The 18,113-nt window shown below is 42.8% G+C and overlaps 1 protein-coding gene across 3 annotated transcripts in view; it reads right to left on the reverse strand.

Moving 5' to 3' along the window:
• Nucleotides 1–18,113, reverse strand: part of CAMK4 (calcium/calmodulin dependent protein kinase IV) — a 129,432-nt gene that overhangs the window by 109,470 nt on the left and 1,849 nt on the right. The gene's annotated exons all lie outside the window — the stretch shown is intronic.

The following is an 18,113-nucleotide window of genomic DNA, read 5'->3' on the forward strand; positions in this document are numbered from 1 at the left end:
GCCAATGAAGCATTGAAATTTTCAGAGGAAAGAAAATGTAGCAAATACATAATAGATTTTTCCTTTTTTCAAAGATCCTTAGATCCTCTTTTCTTCTTCTTCTTTTTCTATATTTTTGTTTTGTTTTTGTTTTTTCTTAGATCCTCTTTTTTAATCTGTTTTCTCTAGATAATTGTGTGATACACATCACACAATTCTCTAGAATCTACATGGTAAGTCCATCCTGTTCTAAGCCCTCTAAAAGTGAAAAGATGGACCATTTCAGATTTTTACTCAGTCTAACATTAAATATAAGTAATGAAAATCATTCAGCATTAAATTTTATGCTACACAATCTCTAAGGGCTTGTTGGTTCACTTCTTCATTTAGTAGCTAAAATTATAGTTTCCCTTATAGTGCTGGCCCAGTTTTACAGGCTCTTTCAAGATGTTCTGAAGATTTTGTGATCAAACTGAGAAAGGATGCTGACACCCTTACCTTTTTTGCTCTAATAGTTCTGTTGTGTTGCACAAATAGGAAAATTCAAGAAGAATGTAACTCTGACAGCCACTGAACTTTTGAATTCATGGAAGGCATCTAACATCCTGGTGAACTCAGCAGAAAAAAATAACACAAATTCACAAGGAAATATGAGGATTGCCCTAACATCGTTGAAGTGTGTGCTAAACAACGTTGCCTCCCTTTTAATTTGCCTTCCAGTAATTTTACAAACACAGACACCCTAAATCAGGACACATTACAGGGAATATGTATCTGATGAGAAGGAACCAAAAAGTTAATCTTTCAGGAATCACCATTTTCTATCCTTGTAAATATGATTATCATTCTGACAGTACATTTAGGATGTTCATCTCCACTTTGTCCTAATTCTCTATCCAAAACAACTGATGTCCTCAATGCAGCCAACAGGTGATATACTAGTTAAAAACTCCTATTCATTATGTTAGCTCTCCCTTTGGGGAACTGCAGTGTCTCCCCAACTGTAGTTTTTTTTTTCCCTCTAGAAAATTTCCAGTGGGCCAGAAATTCTAAATCTTGAGATTCCTTCTCTGGCCCGGAGTTCATCGGAAATCACCCCAGAGGGAGACCACAGCTGCAATACAAGGATATCTGCAAGCAGTGGTGGGATTCAAATAAATTAACAACAGGTTCTATGACCTAATGACAAATAAATAAATAAATAAATAAATAAATAAATAAATAAATAAATAAATAAATAAATAAATAAATAAATAAATAAATAAATAAATAAATAAATAAATAAATAAATAAATGCCCAGGACAGTGGGATGCGATGAGGGTTTATTCCACAGTGGTCTCCCAGCGGTATGCGCAAACAGTGTATCTGTTTGGGCATACCGCTGCTCTTACCCTCACCATGGGCATGTGCCAAACACACACACAAACAAACACACACCTCACAGTGGGTGCTTATGACCAAGTTTGACAGAGAACTGATACATCTCTCCTTCCTTTTAATTCCCATTTTGCCCTATAGCTCACCAGCAAAAATTGCTCTCCCCCCCCCTTTCCTGCTCCTGAAATGACTGATAGCCCTACTTGTTGTTACCTGGAGGCCGCCTTTATGCACCTGTTGTGGAGTTATTTCCCCCCCCCCCGCTTCCTTCTGGCTTGTAAGGCATGGTCTCTTTTCAATCTGTCACCACTCCACCTCAACCTCACCACCTCAATCGGTCCTTCAGTTACTGACTCCTCTGAGGTCTCCTCCTCCTCCATCTTTTCCCTCCACCCCGCACCCACTGCTTCTCCTCGCCAGTTGCTTTGAGGGGTGTTGGTGTTGGTGGAGGCGCTGGTGGTGATTATGGCTTCCCTCAGAGCCCTGGCAGGCTCCACCTCCCCCACTCACCCTTAGCGGCCGCTTCCGAGAGAAGAGTTTTGATTCCCCTTATCTATTGATATGTTTGTGTGTTTTCCTTTCTTGGAACTGGATATATGGCCTTCAAGAATAGTAAATCTTACTAATGTTAAAATACTGATAGCTGTCTTCCTCCTTCTAACAGAGTGGGCCATCTGGGTGCCATTTGTCTCCTGAAATTGTCAGTTTGGGGGCGGGAGGAAAAGTTCTTTGTTATTCTAAATGAGGCTTGGAGGTTTGATCTCTTTGTGGTGTGACTGACTTTTCTATTGCATACCTTGCTTGCGTGGATCAGTGAGACCGTCACCGGTTCATGCATTGGATATTCTCTCAGATTTTTTTAAAAAACTGTTTCTAGGCAGAGCAACAGTCTTATGTGGTACCTTTAACTTGAAAAAAATCATAGTAAAACGAGGATGGTTGGGTGTTTGACTGAAGCGGTCTCACTCCAAAACTTTTTCCCTCTGTGTCCTGCCCTTATGCCTTGTCAATCACCCCCCTCAAGGAGTCATCCTCCCCCCTTCCCCCCAGTGATGCCTCTGCTCTTTCCAGGGCTCTATCTCTCTCACCCCCACCCCATCTCAGACGGCTCAGTGTGGCACGGGAAGGGAGGCAGCTAATTGTGCCCCCTTCTCCCCCTGCTCGTCGCTGGTCACCTGGCCCCTCCTCCTTCATTCTCAGGCCAGCAAATGGTTCTACGAACCAATAGTACATTTAGGAACCGGTTCTATAGAATAGGTGCGAACCTGCTGAATCCCACCTCTGTCTGCAAGCGGGATCTGAAGGCCTTAAGAATTGACCTCAACAGATGGGAAACCCTGACATCTGAGCGTTCAGCCTGGAGGCAGGCATTCCATCACGGCCTCTCCCATTTTGAAGAGGCACTTGTTCAGCAGGCCGAGGCAAAGATGCAGTCATGAAAGCAGCAAAATCAGGGAGCCGGACAGGGGACAGATTGTATTTGTCTTCAGTGTGGAAGGGATTGTCACTCTCAAATTGGCCTTCTCAGCCAGCCACACTAGACGCTGTTCCAAGTCCTCCATACAGAGCACGTTACCATAGTCTCTCGAGACTGAAGGATGCCTAATCTATCTAGGTTTTCAAGTCTGACTGATGAAGCACATATCTCTGGTACTGCTGTGGAAGAGGAAATCAATTAATCTGAGGAAATACACAATCCCCTGACTTTCTAGTTCGGCCCTAGGAACATGTTTTCAGTATGAATGTCTATTTTCATGAATAGAACTTCTACTATTATACATGGAAGAGAGATGTATTGAAAGAAGGATTTTCTCCCCTGCATCCACCCAAAAATATTCCAGACATATAGGTGCCCCCAAAGAAGCAGAATGGCATGTCAAGCAGGGGACTATCACATGGAAGAAGGGCTGTCTAAAACTGAGGACTCCCCACCAGTACATCCCATGAGCAGATGTTCCCTCTACTCCTGCAAAACCGCTGTTGGATCCAAGCCCAAACGCATAGCTTTCTGAATTGTCTAAGTAATGTATCATTATGACTCCATTGTGTCTGTACAATTTCCAAAGATGTAGATAGGTTTTGAAGAATTATCCTTATAAACAGAAAATGCTCTTCCACAGCATTTAGCAAAATGAACTGAGTGGAGCTCTGTGAGGTTTATTAATATAATTTCGTAATGGCACAAGATTCCATAAGGAATTCATATCCTGTGAATTCACTACTGTTTTTAATATTCTGCGTCTGTATTGTTGTTCCTAATCTTTAAAATTGCACATTCAAATGTGGGGGAAATATTTTAAACCTCCCCAGGTATACCCCATGTGTGCAGGAATTGGGTAAAGAATGCCTGCATAATTGTTACCAGAGATACTATTTTTATTAGACAAACTCTGATGTTAAAATATGCAAGGCATTCAGAGAGGTATCTCTTTACCTACAGATATTCACTAAAATGGTCAACAGTGTCTTTGCACCTCAGAAGACCATGAAGGAAGTTTGGCATCTATGTATTCTCAAAGGCTTTCACGGCCAGGATCTGATGGTGGTTCTAGGTTTTTTGGAGTCTTTAGCACTGTTCGTTCGCCAGTCTCTGTGGCCGGCATCTTCAGAGGACAGGAATTAGAACTCTGTCTGTATTCTGGTGTAGTTTGTGGGATAATTGAGTATTTATAGCTTTGGGATCAGCTTTTTGTCATTTTCAGATGGGGTGATGATGGTGATCAGGGTGTTTTTGTTATGGGTGTCTTGTTGTGATAAGGGGGGAGATGATCTGTCACTGTGACTGATGGTCTGTGATTGATGGGTATCATTAGGTGGTCTTTTGTGTGCAGTGATCACCGGTCCTTGTGGCTGAGTAGAGCTTGTTGACCTTTTGCAGTCTGTATTTTTCAGTGCTGGGAGCCAGGCTTTGTACAGCCTACAAAAGGCTACAAATTATGGATTTACACTAATGAGAAAATAATTTTAAAAATGTATACATACTTATTGGAATATGACTTAGAGCAGTGGTTCTTAACCTTGGGTTACTCAGGTGTTTTTGGACTGCAACTCCCAGAAATCCCAGCCAGCACAGCTGGTGGTGAAGGCTTCTGGGAGTTGCAGTCTAAAAAACACCTGAGTAACCCAAGGTTAAGAACCACTGACTTAGAGGATGAGAGGGTGAAGGAGGCGATAGTAAAATGGGCACAAAATTTTGGGTACAATATTGATATTGATGAATGGACAAAGATGTGGAAAGAGAATCATAAAATGATTAAACCAGTGAATCTTAGAGAAAACATCCTTAAAATGTTTCATAGATGGTGTTTTACCCCTGTAAGATTGGCAAAAATGTCAGAAAGTAACAGTAATGTTTGTTGGAAGTGCAAAAAAAAAAAAAAAAAAAAAAACAATCCAGGGACTTATCATCATATGTGGTGGTCATGTGAAAAAGAAAAAGAAAAAAATTGGATACAGGTTTGGGAAATGGTAAAAGAAATTACAAAAATTAAGTTTTAAACCTGAAATGTTATTATTGAACATAATGCCAGAAATTATTGACATGAAAATAAAATATAGTCTACTGTATATATTCACAGCAGCTAGGTCGGGCCCAAAAATGGAAGAATGGAGAGACACCAATGATGGATGAGTTGCTTAGCTGTGGGGGTTTTTTTGTCTGTCTGTCTGTTTTGTTAATTATCTGTTAGATTGTTAATGTTTTTAAGTTTGTATGTTTAGATATGAATAAAATGGTTTAAAAAAAGAAACAATTGACAAAGATTTACTGTTGCAATTTGTTTATATGGAGGTAGGCAAACTGTATCCTTCCACTTACAAAATGAAGGGTACAGTTCACTTTGCTACATAATTCTCCCGCATATCTTTCTTTCCAGACTTGTTGGGATCAGTTCACCTAATGGTGTAAATATTATTGCTAAACTGAACTGAAACAGACCAGCTGAATCAACTATTGAATAGTGAAACAACATTTATGTAAATTTCATTGTTTTCTCTATCCTGTTCCAGAGAGGGTCAAGAAAGGAAAGGAAGTGACATTGGCAGCCCGAAGAATTATTAGTCTATGTCAATGATGGCTAACCCTTTTGAGCCCAAGTGCCCAAACTGGGGGGGGGGGGGAAACGACACAAAAACAGCAGGTGGCAGGTGGCAGGTGGCGGCAGCGGAAGTGGCGGCAGCAGAAGTGGCAGTGGAAGGGGAATCCTGGGCATGGAGGTGCCTCCAGACCCCACTCCGGATCCGCCTCCAATAGTGTCCAACCCCCATCAGTGCCAGTTGCTCCAGATCCTGGTCCACCATCTGTCAGGATGCTAGCACCATGGCTGCAGCCTCCTCCTCAAGTTTGGCTGCTGGGGGTAGCAATCCAGCGACTTATGGCTCGCATGCCCGCAGAGAGGGCTCTGCAGGCCAGCTGTAGCACGCATGCCACAGGTTTGCCATTGCTGGTCTAGGTTGAAGGAAAGACAGTGTAGGTCAGAACAGGTAAAGAACACTCTAGGAAACCCTCCCTCCCATGCAAAGACATGCACCTCCTTCGGTGCAAGTGAGTTGCACCCAGTCACCTTCAACCCTAAGAATAAGTGCCATGCAAACATTACAAGAGTTGTTGCAATAGGAGGACACAAAGAACTGTTTGCAGAAACACATCAAAAAGTTATTATCAAAAGGCTAACCCAGAAGAACTAACAATAAATGCATATATGATGAGTTGCATTTTAAAAAAATATTAAAGGGACAAAGAACATAAAGGTACAGTGGGCCCTCGACTTACGAATGGCCCTAGTTGCGAACATTTCGGGTTACGAACCCGATCTCATAGGAAACTATAGACCCTACTTGCTGATATCATGACATGGGGAGGAAAGCATTTAACCACTCCCACCAATATATTGCATTCTTTATTTTTTATTATCCCTATACTTATAGTTTGGCAGGAGTTGTTTGCTTTTAAAAGACAGAGGTGTGCATTTTGGGCCAAATCCCATGTCATTCTCAGTGAAAGCAGGCCCACTGAAATGAATAGGACTTTGCCGGTCCCAACTATAAAATCCATTGATATCAATAGTTCTTTTCTAGTTAGTACTAACAGTGGATTTAATCCAAAATAGTCAATGTGAACATTATTTCAACCACACAACCCTCTAGCACGTGCAGCACTTAGTAGGTTCAGTATTGTTCCCTACATCGGTACTCAGACACTACTCTGCAAACTGGTGTTACCCTATTTTCTACAGATTTGGTATTAGACTTGTTCCCCTGTATCAGGGCTTTCCAGTCTTTGCTATTTCAGTACTTAGGACTATGTTCAGATTGGTACAGTACAGAAACCTTTATTGGCATGCTGCATAAATAAAACGATAAAACAATAAAATACCGGGGAAAGATTCATTACTGGGGGGAGGAGGAACCAGAACATCAAAGTTGGAGCCCCTCGTTTTGGGGGAACATGTTGCGGCGTCTCTGGATAATGGCCTGGACGTATCTGGCGGTTGATAGAGTGACTTCCTTGCTAAGGTCACCTAGAAGGTATTGTATTTTCCTCAGGTCTGCCCATCCGGAATGAAGGGGGAGAAAGACCATCTGATGTGACAGGCGGATATCCTTGTAGAGTGTACAATAAAATAGCATGTGCTGCAGGGATTCAGTCTTTCCCTGCCCACATGGGCAGATTCTCAATTCTGTTGGTAAGCCCCTATACCTGCCCTGCGCTAGACTTGATGGTAATATGTTACATCTAGCGAGGGTGAATGCCCAGCGGTCTTGTGGCTGTTCTAGAAGATGAAGGTAGTTGGGTCTGCGTCCGAGGGTGAGAGGTAGCTGGAAGTATAGCGGAGAGCAGACTTTCAGGGCCGCGCTAAACAGCGTTTGTCCTTCTATGTCCAAGACCCTGTTTTTGATGGTTTGGAAGACCCTAGAGGGGGGTATTGAGCCCATTAGGTCTGGTGACAGCCCTAGGGTCTTGATTTTCTTTAAGAATAGGGCCAGGCCTTTGGGTAACAAACTGTCAGCAAGCAGGGCTTGAAGCAGGGTGTCCTTAGGAGAGAGAAAACAGATTTTGACCCAGTATTTTAGGAAACTGAGCCAGGCCCTAGTTTCAATTCTCTGTTGACCGCATTCAAGACATAGGGCAGCATATGGAACACAGTGGGGAAGGCCTAAGATTTTGTATAGAAATACAGATTGGACTCTCTCCACGGAGCTGTGTAGTGAAGACATCCAGATGGGGACGCCGTATAAGAGCTGTGAGACTGATTTCGAGTTGAAGATCTGCAGGGCAGCGGGGATGTAGCCATGGCCCCAGGTGTGGTGGAAACGTAGGATGGCTTGTGCCGAGAGCTTGGCAGACTTAGTTGCTGCCCGTTGGTGAGTTGTCCAGGAGTGACGGTAGTGAAAGAAAACGCCCAAATACTTGAACTCTCTGACCTGCTGGATAGATTTCCCATGGAAGGACCATGGGAAAGATTTCCAAGCCTTGCCGAAGACTATGATTTTGGTTTTCTCGAAGTTTAATTGAAGGTTATTGTGTGATAAATAGTCAAGGCAGCAGGTAATGAGCCGCTTTAGGCCGACCCTTGTACGGGAAAGAAGGACCATGTCGTCCGCGTACAGTAGGATCGGTATCTGTAGATGGCCTAGTTTGGGGCTGTGTCCGATGATATTGCATAGAAGTGGGGCGAGGTCATTGATGAATAAATTGAACAGGGTGGGGGCCAGGACGCAGCCTTGCTTCACTCCTCTGTTGGCGAGAATGGGGTTGGAAAGAGCCCCTTTCGACGAAATTTTTATACGGCATGTGGAGCCTGCGTGCAATTTTTGAATTAGAAATAGGAGCCTCCTATCCATACCCAGCCTAGCGAGCTTTAGCCATAAGATATCTCTATTGATGGAGTCGAAGGCCCCTTTTAGGTCTAAGAAGGCTGCGTAGAGGCGGGTATTGGGTTGTGAGGCGTATTTGGAGATCATGTGGGATAGGATCAGGCAGTGGTCTAGTGTAGACTTTCCCACCTTGAAACCCGCTTGTTCGGGTCCCAGGATGTCTTGATCTAGTAGCCAATCTTGAAGTTTGTGAAGTAGGTGACTGGCGTACATCTTCCCAATGATGTCGAGCAGACTTATAGGTCTATAGTTGTTTGGGGATTTCTTGTCGCCCTTCTTGTAAATCGGAATTACTATAGCCTGTGTCCACGTCCTGGGCATCATACCGGATTCATTGACAGCGGTGAACAGGGCAGCGAGCACCGGCGCCCACCACTCGGTGTAGGCCTGTAGCAATTCCGAAGGGAGGGCGTCGGGGCCTGGGGCCTTTCCAGTTCTAAGTTGGCCTATGAGTTGTGTTATTTGGCTAGTTGTGACTGGTGCCCAGTCTGGAAGGTCGCAAGGTGGGGGCGGATCAGTTGGCACTGTGGGCTTGCAGCTGTCGTGAAAAGTAGCCAAGAAATGATGTTCCCACGTCTCGGCTGGTATATGGGGGAGGTCCTGTGAGGTCTTCTTAAAGATGAAGGAACCAGAAACTACGTCCCAGAATTTTTTGTTATTGCCTGAATTAATCGCCTCGACTAGATAGGACCATCGAACCATTGCAGAGCGATGCTGGAGTTTCTTAATGGCTGACCTGAGGTGGGTTTTCAGCTCAAAGTACTGGGAGGGGAGCTTGAGGGCCTTAGAGGATCTGTAGTTGTTATAGATCCTCCTCATGTCCTGCTTCAGGGCGATACAGTCCTTGTCTAATCTAGGGCCTGTGGCCGAGGTCAGTCTTTTCTGAAGTTGTTGGGGGGGCCGCCCGAGGCTAGCTGCTATGGAGTCTATTAAGTTCTCGAATCCTTGGATGAGGTCTTCAGGCTTTGATGAAGATAGCCAGTTGAGGGAGCCTTGCGGTGTCGTCTCTGGATTGATTGTTTTTTCGAAGTATTGTTTGGTTCTGTGATTCCATTGGATTCTGGGCAGAATCGCTGAGGGCTCCTCGGGGTCCAGGTTGGTCAAGGGTGTCGAGTCTGGATTGGGGGCAAGGCTGCAGCATAAGGGGAGATGATCGCTGGCTAGAAGCTCTCCCACTCGGAACTCAGCCACACGCGTTAGCAAGGAAGTTGGGATCAAGATGTAGTCTATTGTGCTGGATCCGCGTGGGGAGATGAACGTGAACTCACCCTCGCTGTCAGCCTCAGTGAGGCCGTTTAGCCAGATGAGGCCTCGGAGTAAGCAGAGTTGTGCCAGGTGGATCCCCGCGTCGTTGATTTGGTGGTCTTTGGACAGCCTCCCTGAAACATAAGGATGTAGGGGGGAGGTGTCGCTAAATGTGTCCATGATGCGGTTGAAGATGGCCTCTCCCTGACCTACCCTGGCGTTGAAGTCGCCTGCCAGCAGTAGTGGCATCCCAGGGAACTGGAGCTCGAGATTATCTAGGGCAGAGCTCAGGGATTCCCATTGGCTAGATCTGTGGGACTTAGAGGGTGCTGGGGGCATGTAGACATTGACTACTAGGAGCTCTTGATTCCTGGATTTGAGTTTTATGCCCTGAATTTTGCAGTTGCCGTCAATTGTGAGTATGGGATTTGAGGCTAGAAAGTCAGCTACAAATATTGCTAGTCCCCCGAATGGGCGGCCCTTTGCCGTGGGCCTTTGAGCTGGAAGAGAGTAGGCGACGTATCCAGCTAGAGATATGGGATGAACTGCCCACGTTTCTTGTAGCAGTATGATACTGGAACCTCGAAGGAAGTCACTGAACTCAGGGTCCTGCGTTTTGCTGTACCATCCCGCCACGTTCCAAGAGATCAGTCTTAGGTTGTTAGAGGGGGCAGTGGAGGGTGAATTGGCAGTGAGTCAGTTGGTAGGCAACAATGGGGCGCGCATCATTGGATCCAGTGGGGCGCACGTCATTGGATCCGGAGGCAAACCTTCGGCATAGGAATCCGCCCTGATTGAGTTAACTGCGTCCGGGATATCCGAGGGTTCGAACAGAACCGGCGGAGCCGTGGGGCTGTCGATGGGCTCCTCTGGGTTGTGAATATCCACAATCACTTTTGCTGGATTGAGTGAGGAGCAGTGCGTTTGCAGAGGTGTCAGCAGGTCTTTGCTCTGGCTGGACTCTAGAGTGTTAGGTAGTTGGGGGAGAGTTGGAAGTTGAACTGTGTAGCTGTGGCCCCTTCCATCACGTCCTGCTATTTCAGTACTTAGGACTATGTTCAGATTGGTTATAATAAAACATTGCCAACCTGTACTGTTCAGATTTTACTATCGCCTTACTTGCATCCGTTTTTTGTTTGTTTGTTTTGCTGACCTTATTCCCCACTGCCTTCTGTGACTATGACTCTCACTTTATAATTTATCTTTTGAGATCTATCCAACACTTTTTCCTCACCATCACTCTCATGTCCCCTTCAGCAAGATCTGCCAATTCTTTGTTCCACCAGTCACTTAATAAAGCTCCCACCGCTTTTACTGTTTGCTTGTTTTTAATCTCTTTGGATGGACAGAAGAGAAACAACTTTGCTTGCCTTCCCCCATTTATTGTGATGTCTCTTTTGCAGGCAACAACCTCTTCTCAATGCAAATATAGCTTTCTGCTCAGGGGGACCCCAATCTGCCAAGTATTGTTTACATCCTGGAATTTGGCAGGTTGAAGCCAACCTAAAATGCTCTGGCAGTGCAACAGTGTGGAATGGCTTTATTACAGTTTCCATTCCCAGATGTAAGGTAGCAGTGATCTGGAAAGAAAAACTGTAGCACACAGAACAGGCTGGAGAGAGGAACATGGCAAGAATGAAGCAGAATGTAGTAAAATATTGCTTTAGGACTAGGAGCTGATAACTCAGGAAAGAACCAGAACTGGGTCAACAAAAGCCATTCAAAGGGCAAATGTTTAAGGCACTAAATAGCACAGATATAGGCAGAGATACGAATCACTCTTTCATGAAAAGCGGTTCACAATTTTGCCTCCAAACACACACCTATTAGGGGCTCCACCAAAAGTTTTGCAACTTGTTTTCATAATGACTCTATCAGGGAAAGACAGAATACCACATGCCTCTATCTGACCATGTCAAGACAAAGTAAAGAGCTCCACATACAATGACGATGCTTTTGTTCTTTTCATGCTAATGTATTTGTGTGTGCAGAGAAAAGGGCTTTGCAATCAGTGAACATACTACACAGTTCAAAATGACCCCAATACACTGAGCGTTAAATTAAGTTCTGTGTGGGCTTCCTGGCAGGCAGAAGCAGCTATTTCAGGGAGTGCTCAGTGTATGATGACTTTCCTTAGTCCTTGTAAAACAGATATAAAATGGAAATTTCAAAGCTTAAGATTTTAAAAATTTCTATTTAAGTATCTTCTGGCAAAATACCAAAAAGCAGCACAGGACTCAGCTGACAAGAAGGGCAAGGCTGTGAATGTTCAAATACTTTAATGATCACCCAAGAATCTTCCTCCACTTCATACTGCCACTAGGCACAGGACATGCTCTTCCTTTTTCAAACATACCATACCACATCCTTCCAGTTTGTGTAGAAGACACTTTCCACTTGCCAGTCCTGAATACTGCCTCCTATGATTGTGCAAAAAAAAAAAAAAAAAACTGGGCATTTTTAAGAAACAACTAAAAACATTGATGTATAGGCGGGCCTTCCCAACAGAAAACCCTTGACGATCTTTTTTTCTTATTCTGTTCTTTATTCTTTTTTATTATTTACGTTTCTGCTGTAAAGTCTTAAAATTACATTGTTGTTTTTACTGTAAGCCGCCTAGAGTGGTCTAATATGATCAGATAGGCGGGATAGAAATAAAATAAATAAATAAATAAATAAATCCCAGCACAGAGTGGTTGGGAGAAAACTGAGAGTTTTTCACCCTCTTTTTCTCTTCTGCAAGTCTTTCTTATTATCATTCTCTAGGAGACCTTTGGGCCAAGAGGAACTTCCATCTTTTCTTATTTCCTTGGGGAACTGCTATCCACCATCCTATGAATGATGCACCTTACTCTCTACTAATACAGTCGTATTTTGGAACCAGCTCAGCACAGCATATACGGTAGTTCTGGTATCTAAACATTTTCATGCACTATGAGTAGATGGATACCAAAACCCCACTCAGGCCTTCTGAAACACTGATCTGAGAGCTGTTTCCAAAGTGCATACCCTCCTAAAAGGACCTTCTACAAGTGGGTGGGGGGCCAAGCTTCATCACAATAGGCGTAGTGTCATGATGGCAGGGAAGCTAACTCAGCCTTGCTATTATTCTGTATTACAAACTTGCAAATTGCCTGTAGTTCAATTTATAAGCTGGTTCAGTGCCAAGAAAGGTTTGTGATCAAAAGAGGTTTAGCCAATCGAAGGACAAAAGGGATTGGCTAATGGGAATACAGAAGTTTTTTGAAAACAGCGCTGGGTTCTCCCTCTCTCTCTCTCTTTCTTCAGAAGACAACATGTGGCCATCGTATTTCCTCCAATTATTGTGGTGGACTATGAGAAGATAGGCAAATATGAAATCTTGTGAGTACCTTCGGGGCAGAGATGGCCAAAGTAGGGTTCTGGGGCCACTTGTGGCTCTCATAGGGCTGTTTTTGAAACCTTGCATGTCCAAAATTATTACTAGCTGTGACCAAAAAATGACTAATGGATAATCCATGATAAAATGACAGGAAATGCCATGTCACACCTCTAGGATATTAAAGGACCTGAGGGAGAATAAATCCCTAGTAACTGTTACGAAAACTCTTGAGTTCCACTGGTACTACATATATCAGTAACTGAGAAACACTTCTTCAGACTGCACATGTTAATATTTTGATCCCTTGAAGTCCTTTGATTTTTATAACTTTGGAAAGTGTTCTCGACAGACAAGAAAAGGATAGAATAAGCACAAGTTTCTTCACTCCTGACAAAGCCTTATAACACCTAAGGTAGCAGCACGCGTCTAGCACATGTTTACAATAATAATGCCCTGTGTGTAGCTCAACATCACACAGTGACACTCAAAGCTCTCTACTGTGGGACTGAAACGAAAAGGCCACTGCTCCTTTGTATATGTGTGTGTGTGTGTCAACCCATATCAAAAAATTTTATTTTAAAACAGCCTCTTAACTTGCATTATTTAACAAAACAGTAGATTGGCAACTAGCCAACAGGCAACTCAGTTTTATTTAAAGTATTTTTATCCCACTTTTCTCCTTAAAAGGACTCTAATGATGTCAGAAGAAGACGGGATTATTCGTATTCATATATGAATACCTCAACACAGTTGGACATAACTCACCTTCTGCTGTTGCCACGAGCTCCACGCTCCCTTCTTATCACCTTGCGGTCTGCAAGCCACTCCTGGCAGGAGGCGGGAGGGCGAGCCTCGCTGCAAGGCAGAAGAGTGGCTCGCAGATCGTGAGTTACGGAGTGATAGAAAGGGAGTGCGGAGCCTGCAGCAACATTCAAAGGTGAGTGGACAGTCTGGCCCCAGGGGGCTGGACCCTCATTATGTCCACCTGTGGGGGAGTGTTCATATTTGTATATGAATGACCTCGTCAGCACAAGAAAGAGCAGGGTTTTTATTAAAGGACTCACTCTGGAGCAGCATTATGCATTCGCTTGAGCCATGCTCACTAGGGACAATGGGAATTCTACTTCAACACATCTAGAGGGAAACAAGTAGGGGAAGGCTGGGGCTTCATCCCAATCTTGCCAGTGCTCACTGAAACACTGTTCTACCTTGTTTATTTGTGTGGATACTAATGGTACTTCAAGTAGCAGAACTGAAAACTAGTCTTTTACAGAAGATTGTTGAGCTCCTAAAGAGAGACTGAAGAATACTGAACTATTATCAATCCTACAGCAGAAGATAACAGGCCTCAGAAAGACAAGACATTGTCAAAAAATAAACATAAAGATATCTTGGTAGCAAATGTGTGTTTGTGTGTGAAGAATGCAGTGGCTGAAATCCTCTTGTATAGTGTAGTAAGTTGGACTAGAGTAGGTCCACTGAATCCATCCATCATAGGTTCCATTGATTTAAATGAGCCTACTCTACTTGTGATTTACTATACTAAACTAAGCTGCAACTATTTATTTTATTTTATTTATTTATTTGATTTTTACCCCGCCCCTCTAGACCATGTCTACTCGGGGCGGCTAGAGTAAGCCCATTTGAATCAATGGGTTTACAGAGGGATTGACTCACCAAATTCCCACTGATCCAGTTAGCCTACTCTACTGTAAGTTGCTACACTAAGCAACAAGAGTTCAGCCAGTGTTTCTGAGCCTGACATTTTTAAAATTCTAAATGCATACAATTTTTTGTGAAGGCACAGAAACTCATGCAATAACTTTAAAAGAGCAAGTGCATTATTAGTAAAACTAATACTCTATCATTAAATTAGTACTAGATAATAATCGTGTCAGAATTGAAGGCTCTATCATCGTTTTTTTAAAAAAAACCCAAGAAATGTCACAAAATAATGTTTCCTCAGCGTCCAAGAGGATGGAAACTGACAGACCTCTTATCTTTGTTTAGAGAGAAAAACTATTACAAGCCCAATCTAATCTAATGTAATGACCTGACCCTGACAGAGAAATTAGTTCTGGCTCTCCTATCTACAGGTTACTTTCTTCCAGTCCAGACTGGGAAGCCAAGTTAAAGGCATGAACTACCATGTTTGTCAAGCCTGATATCATCTAACAGATGTACTGTCACAGGCAGCCTGGGTTACAGGAGAAAGAGGGAAGGCAGTGATTACAGAAGATGAACTCTGTCTTGTAGATATCCAAGACACACTTTTGCCCCATTCACATTAATTACATAGCCTCAAAGTTACCGTATTTTTCGCACCATAAGACACACTTTTTTCCCACAAAACAGGGGGATGGAAAGTCTGTGCGTCTTATGGAGCGAAGAAAACAGATTATATTTTCCTGTTTTCTTCTCCTAAAAATTGGTGTGTCTTATGAAAAGGTGCATCTTATGGAGCGAAAAATACGGGTATATCTAGGATGGGGCAACTGGGGCTTTATCTCAGGGCACTGAAATGTACATGGCGCACAGATTTGCTGCTGGAAAGGGGCAAACTTGGCCCATCATAATTTGCTGCTGAAAGGGTGTCAACACAATCATTTTGACTGAGTGCACTGCCTTCAGTTACTCCTCCCCAGGCAGAAGGAAACACAACAGAAGATGAACACAGCATGGAATTGTTATGGACATTTTATGCTCAGATCCAGGCATTCCTCCTAATTCTTCCATCCTCAACCTGTGTGTGCCACTTTCACATGAACCAGCCTTAACCATTACAGCAGGAAAGCCCTGGGGCAATAAAATTGCTGTCTCTGGCTCTGTGTATCCATTAGCTTATCTCCATTTGAAAAAAATGCCCCAGAGCCTAGATGAACATATTTAAATTTTAATGTTGGCTTCTTGCTAAAACTCCCTGTGGTAAAGAAACAGTGTTGCTGTTTTTGTTACCTTCCAAAATCTTGGGGCTCTTTCAACACATAAACATTTCTGGAACGTATTACTGAAGTACTTTACAAAAGGAGATTCAAGTAGCAAGAAGCAGTATTATTGAATCTTTATAAAATAGGTATACACTCTACACCACGTTTCCCAGAATGCAGTGTGCTTTAAATATTAACACCATATTATAAATCTGTAGGCCTAAATTATGAAACCATTTTAAACATTAAAATATGAGCTACAGAGACCTACTAACCTTAAACATTAAACCTTAATCATCCCTGAATTAATGAAATAACCAGGATTGCCCTTGTCCACAAAATTATCCAGTTTATTATGGATAGTCTATACATGCATGCCAATTCACATTAGTTGTGCTGATGGCGCAGACTATACAAATGGTGCAGCCAAATTGTTTATAGAGCAGATCCATTTTCTAAGCAACAGAACGCCTATAAAATTCATCATCATCATCATTATTATTTACTGTTTTCTCCTACCACTTCACTGATTTCCATAATTCAAGCATAAAACAGCAGCAGGAGTCTGGTCACTGGTTTTACGTACCTTACGCTTTGTATTAATTTTTGATTTCCATGTGTTCACTGTAGCTGTTCAGAAATATTACTGATTTTTGTAAATATGAAATTTCTTTCCAATATTTCATGCACAACCAAAACGGATTATAGAGACAGTCAATCCATATGGGCCATCAAGGGTAGGAAATATTCACACACATTGTTTTCTGCTTGGAGTGCTAAATGTGTTTCATATTATGCTTTGAGTAAGTGCCTAACATAATCTAGTAAATCTCTTTTGAGATTGTACTTGCAGGTGCTTTCTACATCATCTCCATTTTCATCAAACAACTTATGGCTGTTCTCCTCTTCCTGCCCTTGTTCTGTTCTTATGGATGCTGGTTAACATAGTGCTGCTCCCATTGCAACCAGCAACAGGGGAAGGGCAATGTTTAGGAACATACTGAGATGTTATGAGATAGATGTCAACAGATGGTACAGACATAGGTGCAGTTTTCCAAATGGCTGCTCTTTGGGAAGCCATTGTGCTCATCCCAAATTTAGTAAGCAAGTAGAAAGCTGCATGAGCAATGTATTGGAGTCTTTGGTACCCATGTGGTCAAGGCCGCCAAGTATCAGGTACTAACAAGTTGAGAATTCCGGATATACATGAATACATCTCCTACATAGTCCATGTTGTCAGCTGATAATTGCCCCCCACCCACTGCTTCTTGCAGTCTCCCATGCCTTTCTCATTCTGCTCGTGCTGCCAACCATGAAACATCTTTTACAATTAAGATGAATAAACCTGTGACCTTCTACATAATGTTTGTTGGCAACCGCCAGCATTTCTCACCACTGGGCATGCTTGCTAGAGTGATGGGACTTCAGCCATGCAACCTATGTGGAACCAAAAAATATCTGCTTCTGCTTTACGAGTGAGAAAGCACTCAAACCTCTTCCAAAAGTTGCTTAATGTGCATCAGCACAAAGTTCACACAATAGCACAATCCTTCCAGTATCGGAAAGAGAAAACATCACTGTACTCTCTCCATTATTCTAAACAAAACATTGATTCTTTCACTGATTTCTCCTAGCTAACTCTAATATTGGTGTTACCAAAACTTCAACTCAATTAAATAACATTTTGCTCTTGACAAACAAACTTTGGATGGAGTGAAACATGTGGCGGGTTGGATATTTTCACCATAATAAGAAAGCTATGTGGAACTGTCAGGTTCCTACCTCTGCACCACTGCCTGCTTAGGTTGCAAACTTATCTAAAATAGCTATAGGAATGAATAATTTTCAGAAATGCTCTGTCAACACAAACACAAATGTTCTGTCAAGCTTTAAGCATTCAACAGCTGTTACCACTGAATAATTATCCTCAATAATGATGCTCTTGAAATGCTATTTGCAAAACATTTCTTTATGCTTTTGAAGATGAGGCTGCAAGCTTACTCTCTTCCCACACCATTAGTGCAAGGCTGTTTCTTTCTTTGAGCAAGGGCATCCTTTCATTATACTTGCTTTCAGTTAATTTCAATAATCCACACACCCTCTCTGGAGCCACTACTGGCAAGACCACAATGGCAAGCTAGCATTTAAATTCATTTTTCAACCTCACTTGGCTAATAGAACAAGTTTATCACTGCTGAAATACAAAGACTCCTCATCCTAAGGTATATGTCTCTGTGGTAATTTTTTTTAAAAGCAGATCTTCATCTCCTGTCTGAGGATTACAGTGGTGCACCTCTCAGTACTACCTGCTACACATATAAAGAAAGGGTCAAGGGCCAAAGCAGAA

Source organism: Pogona vitticeps, chromosome 2 (genome assembly GCF_051106095.1).
Source record: "Pogona vitticeps strain Pit_001003342236 chromosome 2, PviZW2.1, whole genome shotgun sequence".
Classification (NCBI taxonomy): domain Eukaryota; kingdom Metazoa; phylum Chordata; class Lepidosauria; order Squamata; family Agamidae; genus Pogona; species Pogona vitticeps.